Here is a 10,117-nt window from a genome sequence, read left to right on the forward strand (position 1 = left end):
GGTTGACATTTGAGACATATTTTTTTTCATGTTTATTTATTTGACAGAGAGAGAGAGAGAGAGAGAGAGAGAGAGAGAGAACAAGTGGGGGAGGGGCAGAGAGAGAAGGAGACAGAGGATGTGAAGTGGGCTCCGTGCTGATGGCAGAGAGCCTGACCCGGGGCTCGAACTCACAAACTGTGAGATCATGACCTGGGCTGAAGTCAAACGCTTAACCGACTGAGCCACCCAGGCGCCCCACAAGTGCTGTCTTTCTTTCTTTTCTTTTTTTAATTTTTTTTAATGTTTATTTATTTTTGAGAGAGAGAGAGAGAGAGAGTGTGTGTGTGAGCTGTGAGCGGGGGCGGGGCAGAGACAGAGGGAGACCCAGAATCCAAAGCAGGCTCCAGGCTCTGAGCCGTCAGCACAGAGCCCGACACGGGGCTCGAACTCACGGACAGCGAGATCATGACCTGAGCCGAAGTCGGACGCTTAGCCAACCCAGGTATCCCAGCCATGTTTTTTTTTTTTCATAAAGTGTATTGCAAGAAATCTAAAAACGAGGGAAAGAAAAACATTCCATAATTGTACTACTATCACACAACCACTTGTAGCAACTAAATGTATTCCCTTCTAGTCTAAAAACAATGAGCAATGATTCCAAAGAGCAAGAGAAATACTTTAACGTTGAGCAAAAATGCAGGACGCCAAACTGGGCAAAGAGCAAGAACGCGACACAGAAACTGTCCTGCACACGGTAAACGCCGGGAGGGAACTCACAAACGTGGCGATTATGGGATTGGAGTCGTGGAGGAACGTGGACAATTTCCACAGCTCCCTAGAATGGCGGTGGGTTTGCGGCCACAGCTCAGGCTCGAGGAGGGACTAAGCCACGCAGCGGGCTGGCACACAAGTACAGCAGTTAAGCTTGTCAGTGTACCCGGGGCACCCGGGGGCCTCAGTTGGTTAAGCCTGGGATTCTTGGTTTTGACTCTGGTCACGATCTCAGTTCGTGAGTTGGAGCCCCACGTTGGGCTCTGTGCTGATGGTGCAGAGCCTGCTTGGGATTCTCTCTCTCTCTCTCTCTCTCTCTCTCTCTCTCTCTCTCTCTCAAAATAAATAAATATACTTAAATATACTTTTTTGGATACAGGTATCCAAAAAAGATGCAGAAAAAGTCAAGAGGACTCAAGAACTGTGGTAGGAAGAAGTCAGCCTCTGGAGTCAGCCAGACCTGAATCTGAATCTTACCTCTGCCTCTACTTTTTCTTTTCTCTTTTCTCTGCTCTTCTTTTCCCCTTCCTTCCTTCTTCTTTTTCTTTCTTCCTTTCTTTTCTTTCTTCTTTCTTTCTTTCTCTTTCTTTCTTTCTTTTTCTTTCTTTCTTTCAGGCTCCAGGCCCAACGTGGGGCTTGAACTCACGACCCTGAGATCAAGAGTCGCATGTTCTACGACTGAGCCAGCCAGGCGCTCCCCTCCTTCCTCTTTACTATGTGACTCTGCGTGAGCCCCAAGCCCGCTCTGAGCCCCCGTCTTGCCATCTACAGAATGGGCACAGGAGGGTAGGAGGGTTGGTGGCACGATCGCAGTCAGGAGCAGCACAGTGGCAGGCAGAGCATCCGCTGAGTGCGAAGTCAGCGCGAGGCACCGGGGCAGGGGCTACGCGGCCGTCTCTCCTTTGAGGGTACATTACTCTCACCGTGTGCGCGAGGCAATTGAGATTCAACAGCGTTCAGGAATGTTCCCAAGGGAAGGGCAGCACAGGGACCACGCGGGACAGCTGAGCAGCTCTGACCGGAGGTCAGGAGGACCTAGACGTCACCATTGCCCAAAAGGGCGTGAGTCCCGGCTGACTCGAGGGCAACCTTCGCACCACAAAAGCACATGTTTCTTTTTTGCTTTATAATATAGCTGATGGTCACTTCTAGTGGTTGTTATTAGAGTCACTGCAAACTGAATTAACACATACGGAGCCACTGCTCCTCGGGAACACGGGTGATGGGGTTTGTGAAGCCCCCGGATTACGACACCCTCACCAACAGGACAATAAACAGCTTTGTGCTTGGTGTGTTTCTGTTTAAAGACACTTTAATATATAGCGGCAATTCTGTAATATTCCTTAATACCAAACTCATGCAGAAACTTGAGATAGCTGTGAAAAGTTATTTCCCAAAAGCTTCCCCAGACTTTGCCCAACCCGAGTTTCCAGCTGGCGTGGTTGCAACCACACTGTGCCCACAGCTCCACAGCCTGACTTCCACCTACCAGAAGCATCTTCCGTGCCCTTACGGCTGGGGGCGGGGCACCCAGGGAGCCAAAGCAGTTTGACGGAGGCCACACAGACCAACACATCCCAGCTGAGTAATAATGAAACTGAGTCTCCAAATGAACCGCGGTGGCATAGAGTACTCCTGGACATCACTGGTGGGGTCGGCAAAGGGAGGGCTGGCCAAGGGCCCAGAGGAGCAGGGGTTGCCTGAGGGCTCCGAGTTGAGAGGCATCCAGACCCCCCTCCCCCCAAGCAGGTTCCTGGGTCTGAGTGCTTTGCAAATGTCTCCAGGCTGAGGTCTGCTCCCCGGAGGTCAGACTGTGTGTGTGAGGTGCGAGTACTCTATAATCCTCACTGGAGGACGACCTCAGCACTGGGGGGTGGGGGGCTGGACAACAGCCCCCAACCCTCAGGGTCTCAGTGGGACAGCTCCCAGGCTCCCAACTCCTGGCCCCCAGAGCTCCCCCCACCAAGCCACTCCTGGTTTCCAGCCTGCCATTAACCCAGATCCAGGCAAGTGCCAGGTTCTGATTAGAAACACAAAAAGGGATTCACTGTAATGGGCACCAGCAGGGAAAGACAATGGGGGGGTGTTGGTGACTAGGAGACATTTAGCAGATGCTGCCCCAGAGGAATCTGGCCATGTGGGCCACACATGAATGCCCTGGGGGATCTGGTTCCCACCAGTTATTTCTAAACCTCATCACCGATGGGTGGAATTAAGAGTTTTGTGGTTTGTGGATCAAGAGCTAAATTCTGTAAGCCGGAGGGCACGGACCCATGGGGACAATGGCAGGATTCCCACATCAAAGCTGGGTCCCGCACCCTGCCCATCTCCTCCCCCCACCGCCCCACAGCAGGAATTTGGGTCCCGGCCATTCCCTCTGTGTAGCTGCAGCCACAGCTGTGACTGCGGCCCCTCCTTCTCCAAAGTTGTCACTCAGACGGGATTAGGAGGCACCACCAGTAGTCTGATCACCTAACTAGCTTCCTTTGCCACCCCTTCCTAGAGGCTGTTCCTTCTGCCCACAGTGCCTTTCCCTCTCTGTGTGGCTGAACTCCTGCACGTCCTTCAGGCCAGCTCCATAAGAAAGGTCTCAGGGAACCTGGGGGGCTCAGTCTGTAATGGGTCTGACTCTCGATTTCAGCTCAGGTCATGATCTCACAGTTCATGGAATCGAGCCCTGTGTCAGGCTCCGTGCTGACAGCACAGGATCTGCTTAGGATTCTCTCTCTCTCTCTCTCTCTCTCTCTCCCTCTCTCTCTCTCTCTCTCTCTCGGTCTGTCTGTCTCTCTCTGTGCCCCTCCGTCACTCATGCTTTCTCTGTCTCTCAAAATAAATAAACTTTAAAAAAGGCCGGGGGTGGGGGGGCGCCTGGGTGGCTCAGTCACTTAAGTGTCTGACTTTGGCTCAGGTCATGATCTTGAAGTTTGTGGGTTTGAGCCCCGTGTCGGGCTCTGTCCTGACAGCTCAGAGCGTGGAGCCTGCTTCAGATTCGGTGCCTCTCTCTCAAAAAAGAAAAGAAAAGAAAAGGTCTGAAGGGGTGCACCTTAGGAGGGGGCAGCAGCAGAAATCCCTGTGAGGCAGGATGCTGGGTGTCTGCGTGAGGTTTTGTCATCTTCCTTCTACATACCTGCTTTCTCTAAATGTTTTCTACCCTTGATAAATGTTGCTCTGGTAATCCGTCTCCCCACATGTGAAGCTCCCTGCATGTCCCCCAAGTGGTGTTGATCTCCTGCTCCTCGGGGCTCCCTCTGCGAGGTCCCTCCCCCGCTCCTGCACCCTTCAGGGCCCTTCTGACAGTGCGGGGCCCCACATGCACTTGTGTCCTTTCCTGAATTCCACCTCTCACCACGCTGGCTCCAGAGGGGCAAGGACAGTGCCTCTTCTTTCTTTCTTTTGTTAAATCAACTTCACCGCGACATAATTCCATACAATAAAAGGCCTCCATCTGAGGCAGGCAGTTATTGATGCATTCAGACGAACGTATACATATACACCCTGGGACCAACCATCACAATCACGACACAGAGTGTGCCCCCAGCCCCCGGAGTCGGCCCCCTCCCCACCTTGGCGAGCAACCGAGGATCTGTTTCCTGTCACCATAAATTAGTTTTGCCCGATCTAGAATTCCACGTGACGCTTTTGAGGCTGCTCCGGGCTGCCGTATGGGTCGTTCTTTATCGCTAAGTCCGTTGCTCGGACGTGCGGTGACCTGGCTAACAGCCCATCTGTTGGTGGGCATTTGGGTGGTTTCCACTTGCAGCCACTATGGAGAAAGCCCATATAAACACCCGGGGGCAATCTTCTGTGTGGACAGGAGCGTTGGCTTCTCTGGCTGAATACTGGGAGTGGAGCTGTTGGGTCACCTATAAGAATGCAGTTAGGGGCGCCTAAGGGTGGCTGAATTGGTCGAGCGTCTGACGTCGGCCCCGGTCATGATCTCACAGTTTGTGGGTTCAAGCCCCGCGTCGGGCTCTGTGCTGACAGCTCGGAGCCTGGAGCCTGCTTCGGATTCTGGGTCTCCCTCTCTCTCTGCCCCTCCCCTGCTCACGCTCTGTCTCTCTCTCTCTCTCAAAAATAAACATTAAAAATAAAAAATTAAAAAAACTGCCTTTCACATTTTAACGGCCAATCTGTCTTCCCAAGTGTTGGCACCATGAGAGTTTATCAGCGGCGGTGTGTGGAAGCCACAGTTGCCGTGCACTTTCTGTACCACGGGGCGCCACCCCACCACACCCCGCCTTGCAGAGGCTGCAGCCCCGGCTCCCGGCCCAGTGCTGCCTGAGTGCACTCATCCTCGTGAAGGAGTTCACAGGCGCACGCCCCTACCTTTTGTTATTTCCCTATCATTTCCAGACCAATGTCCACTCCCCCTTCCACGTCCCTGGGTGTCCTTAAAATCTTTTGTTACTTTTGATACTTACACAGATAACACAAGGTCAGGGTGCAGAATCAGGAACATTAATGAAAACGTGATTTTTAGATTACCCCTAATCTCTCCAGAGATCCGTGTTCCAGGCTCCACACTGGGAAAGCACAGACGAGTAACACACATCCCCAGCTCTGGGCTGCCGGGGCTCCAGCTGCATAGACACGGACCACACAACAGGGCAGGCACGGGGTCGGCTGGAGAAGACGAGGCGGACAGGGGAGGCCAGTAGGTATGTCTGCAGGGAGGAGGAGAGGAACGAACAGGGGACACCCAGGGGGCCTGGTGAGGGGTGGGTGGGCCACAGGTGGGCTGCATGGGGGGCTGGGAGCTCCCAACCCCCAAGGTTAATGAGAATGACGCCCAGATGGTCTGCTGCCTCCTCAAATGCCAGGCGCCTCCCTGCATCAGCCCTGGATGTGCAGTCACGGAGGACTCTGGCTTGCCTTCGATTCTGATTTTCATACTCGAGGACAATCTCCCCAGCAGCTTACAGCCACCTTCGCCGCCGCCTCCTCCTCCCCCTGCCCGGCCCCAAGTGTGGCACGACCTGGCGGGCTGGCTCGTCGGGCCCCCCCTTCCCCAGCTACTCCTCTTCCTCAGCCACCCTACCAGTCTGGAGGCTCTCTATGCCGCCCATCTGGTGCTGACCCTCATACGTCTCTCCCCAGCCCTGCAGTCATCCCAGTACCCCACGCTTGGGTGTCCATGGTGTAGCTGACCTTTCTTCTATCTGGTGGTCTCCCAGCCATCTTGGACGTCCTATGCCCTCTAGAAACTCTTGGCACCCCCGTCCTTCCTACCCCAGAAATGAGCACCACCATTTCCTCCAACCTGTAAGTGAGGAGTCATTCTTTTATTTTTTAAGTTTATTTATTTATTTTGAGAGAGAGAGAGAGAGAGAGAGAGAGAGAGAGAGAGAGAGAGAGAAAGAGAATCCCAAGCAGGCTCTGCCCTGCCAGCACAGAGCCTGATGTGGGGCTCGAACTCACGAGCTGCGAGATCATGACCTGACCCCAAATCAAGAGTCAGATGCCTGGGTTGAGCGTCCGACTTCGGCTCAGGTCACGCTCTCACAGCCTGTTGGTTAGAGCCCAGCATCCGGCCCGGTGCCGACAGCTCAGAGCTGCTTCGGATTCTGTGTCTCCCTCTCTCTCTGCCCTCCCCCACACGTGCTCTGTCAGTCTCTCTCAAAACTAAACATTAAAAAAAAATTTTGTTTAAAGTCAAATGCGTAGCCACCCAGGTGCCCCACTGAGGATTCATTCTTAATTTCTCTTTTCTTCCTAATTTCACCATCCACACTCTCCCGAAATCCCTTCAGGTTGCTCTACAGTCAATGCTACCTAGACATTCAGAAACATCATCACTTCTTGCCTGAACTGCCTCCTAGCTTATCTCCTGTTTCCACGCTCGCCACACCCCAGGTTAAAATCATATCGGCCAACAACATTTTTTGCATCAATAGAAAAATGCATCCCTAAAATTCATATGGAATCTCAAAGAACTCTGAATTGCCAAAAAAAATCTTACAAAGAACAAAGTTGGGGGGGCGCCTGGGTGGCTCAGTCGGTGAAGCGTCCGACTTTGGCTCAGGTCATGAGCTCACAGTTCGTGGGTTCAAGCCCCGAGTCGGGCTCTATGCTGACAGCTCAAAGCCTGGAGCTTGTTTCAGATTCTGTGTCTCCCTCTCTCTGGCCCTCCCCCGCTCGTGCTCTCTTTCTCTCTCAAAAGTAAATAAACATTAAAAAAAAAAAAAAAAGAACAAAGTTGGGGACCGCGTGGAGCCTGGTTGGGATTCTGTGATTCTGTCTCCTTCTCTCTCTGCCTCTCTCCTGCTTGCACTCTTGAGCTCTGTCTCAAAAATAAATAAATAAAGTAAAAAGCAACAACAACAACAACAACAACAAAGTTGTAGACCTCGCCCTTCGCTTCAAAACTTAGTACAAAGCTGTAGCAATCGATACAATGTGGCACTGGCCTAGAGACGGGCACAAAGATCTGTGGAACAGAACAGAGCCCAGAGAAACCCCGCGTGTACGGGCAAATGATTTTTGACCAAGGGTGCCAAGACCAGTCAGTAGTGAAAGGAAAGTCTTGTAGAGACAGAAAGTAGGGTGGTGGGTGCCAGGGCTGGGAGTGGGGACTTAGTGTTTAAAAGTAGAGTTGGGGGCGCCTCGGTGGCTCAGTCAGTTGATCTTAGCTCAGGTCATGATCTCACAGTTCGGGGGTTCGAGCCCCGCGTCGGGTTCTGTGCTGACAGCTCAGAGCCTGGAGCCTGCTTCCGAGTCTGTGTCTCTCTCTCTCTCTGTCTCTGCCCCTCCCCTGCTTGTGCTCTGTCTCTCTCTCTCTCAAAAATAAACATTAAATAAATAAATAAATAAATAAATAAATAAATAAATAAAATAACTTTTTTTAAAGTTAAAAAACATTTCAAGAATAAAAAAAAGAAAGGTGCAGTTTCAAGGTGACTGGGTTGGCTCAGTTGGTTGAGTGTCTCTCTTTTTTTTTTTTTTAATGTTTATCGATTTTTGAGAAAGCGAGTGCAAGTGGGGGAGGGGAAGTGGGAGAGGGGGGCAGAGGATCCAAAACGGGCTCTGCAGTAACAGCAGTGAGCCCAATGTAGGGCTCGAACCCACGACCCGTGAGGTCATGACCCAAGCCGAAGTCAGACACTTAACTGAGCCCCCCAGGCACCCCGGCTGTCTGGCTTTTGATCTCCGCTTACGTCTTGGTCTCAGCAAGTCCAGCTTTGGGCCACACACGGGGCACGAAGCCTACTTTAAATCCACACACACATAAGAAAATAGAAGGTACAGAGTTTCAGTTTGGGAGGACAAAAGAGTTCTGGAGACGGACGGATGGTGGTGACTCCGTGTGGATACACTTCATACCACTGAACCACACATTTAAAAACAGCTTCAACGGGAAATTTTAAATTAATTTTTTAAGTAAACTCCACCCCCAACGTGGGGCTCAAACTCACAACTTCGATGTCAAGAGTCCCATGCTCTACTACGGACTGAGCCAGCCTGGTGTCCCTTCGATGGTACATTTTATTACGCAACATCTTTTTTTTTTTTTTTTTAATGTTTATTTATTTTTGAGAGAGCGAGAGCGAGCAGGGGAAGGGCAGAGAGAGGGGGAGAGAGAGAGAGAATCCCAAGCAGGTTCTGAGCTGTCAGCACAGAGCCCGCTGCAAGGGCTCGAACTCACAAATGGTGAGATCAGGACCTGAGCTGAAATCAAGAGTCAGACGCTTCGCCGACTGAGCCACCCGGGCGCCCCTCAGTTGTGATATCTTGCCATGACAAGTTTTCGTGCTGAAAACCCTCCAGTGACTCCCCACTACTGCATCATGGGCCGCCAGACTCCGTACAGTCTGGCTCCTACCAATCCCTGCCCTTGGCCCAGACTGCTCCCGCAGCCCCTGCCCCCCCACAGGAAGATCAGCGCAGCTTTGCAAGCTGTCGCCTGTTGGCAGCCATGACAATGGGGGGCTCCGGTTTGCCCCTCATTATCCCTGTATTCAAGCCATTATCTGTAATGACAGCCTGGCATAATTATGTTTTTACAATTTGTGTAATTACATTCTACCCAGTGAAATAATCATTATTATCATTAAACATTTATCAAGCACTTCTAGCCGTTCAAAGCTAGTAAGAGGTGGCCTCAGCTCTCACAGATCTTTCCTAATCCTGTCGCAACTTCTTTTCAGCTTAGGCTGTTCTTCCTTCTTGGGGAACAGGGAACTTCCGTGGTTTTTTTTTTTGCCTGGGGCTCTACAGGCATGAGCTCACGTTGGTTTCTCAATGATGCTGGGGGACAGAGGCTATGATCCTTACTTTACAGACGAGGAAACAGAATCAGGAGAAGCCAGGAAGAGTAGAGGTGAGACTCAGATTTAAGCCTTTCTGATAGCAATGCCTTAACCACTCTTCTTATGCAATATAGTTTGGCTCCTTAGGATGGGCTACCTGCCCCCCCCCACCCCGGTCCCCCAACCCGTCTTATTTACGATTTACATGCCAGATAGTGTGCTAGGCTTAGTGGGAGAAACATACCAGCAAACAGATCACTCTACAACAGTGTCCTAAGCCTGGGCTCACACTCAAAGGCCGGGGCCAGGCTGACGGTGGAAGTAAACAGGCAGGTGATGATAGAGGGTGATGGGCTCTGTGGCAGACCCCAGGGCACATGACTCCTAGAGAGGACAACCCATCTTGCCATGAGGCCGTGTGGGATCAGGGTTGCCTCACTTTCTCACTCTTTTAGATTTGTAAGTGAAATCTCCAGAAATTTAAATGTCGGTAACTTTGGCACACACTGGTTATTGTCTAACGTACAACCAGTCCCTGTCTTAAGACTCCCCTCCCACCCACCTCAATTTTTCAGTAGGGATTACTTATCCTTTGATCACAGGGAGACAGCCTCAGGGACTAAATCCTAATTGGTTCAAAGCAGTCAGACTGGTCTCATTCCTTTTGGCCAGTGATTGCTCTCAGGGTGAGCTAATGACCCAATTCTGACCAAGAGAGTTAAGGGAATGAGTGCTGAGATCATCCCCTCCTGGTAAAAAGACAGTCCTGGGACCTAATGAGCAAAGAGCCTTTGGCCTCTCGCCCTTCTCCCTTGTTCCTGTCTAACGCGGTCATGACCTCTGGACCAGCAGCAGCCATTTTGGAACCATGAGGCAAGAAACAACGAAGCCTGAAACCAATGTGCCAAGAGGGACACGGCAGAAGGACACAAAGATCCGGTGGCTGGTAAAAGACAACAAGTGATGTGTCCAAGCGTGGCATCCTGTCACTGGTTCATTCACGGCCTCCTGTGCGGAAGGAAGGGGAGCATCCCACAGGCCACATGCCCCTCACGGCTCTTCCAACTCTGAGTGCATCTACAAACCCCTTCCCCAGACTTTTTTGTCTTGAAGTCTCC

Source organism: Herpailurus yagouaroundi, unplaced genomic scaffold, assembly GCF_014898765.1.
Source record: "Herpailurus yagouaroundi ecotype Mexico unplaced genomic scaffold, PumYag 186, whole genome shotgun sequence".
NCBI lineage: Eukaryota > Metazoa > Chordata > Mammalia > Carnivora > Felidae > Herpailurus > Herpailurus yagouaroundi.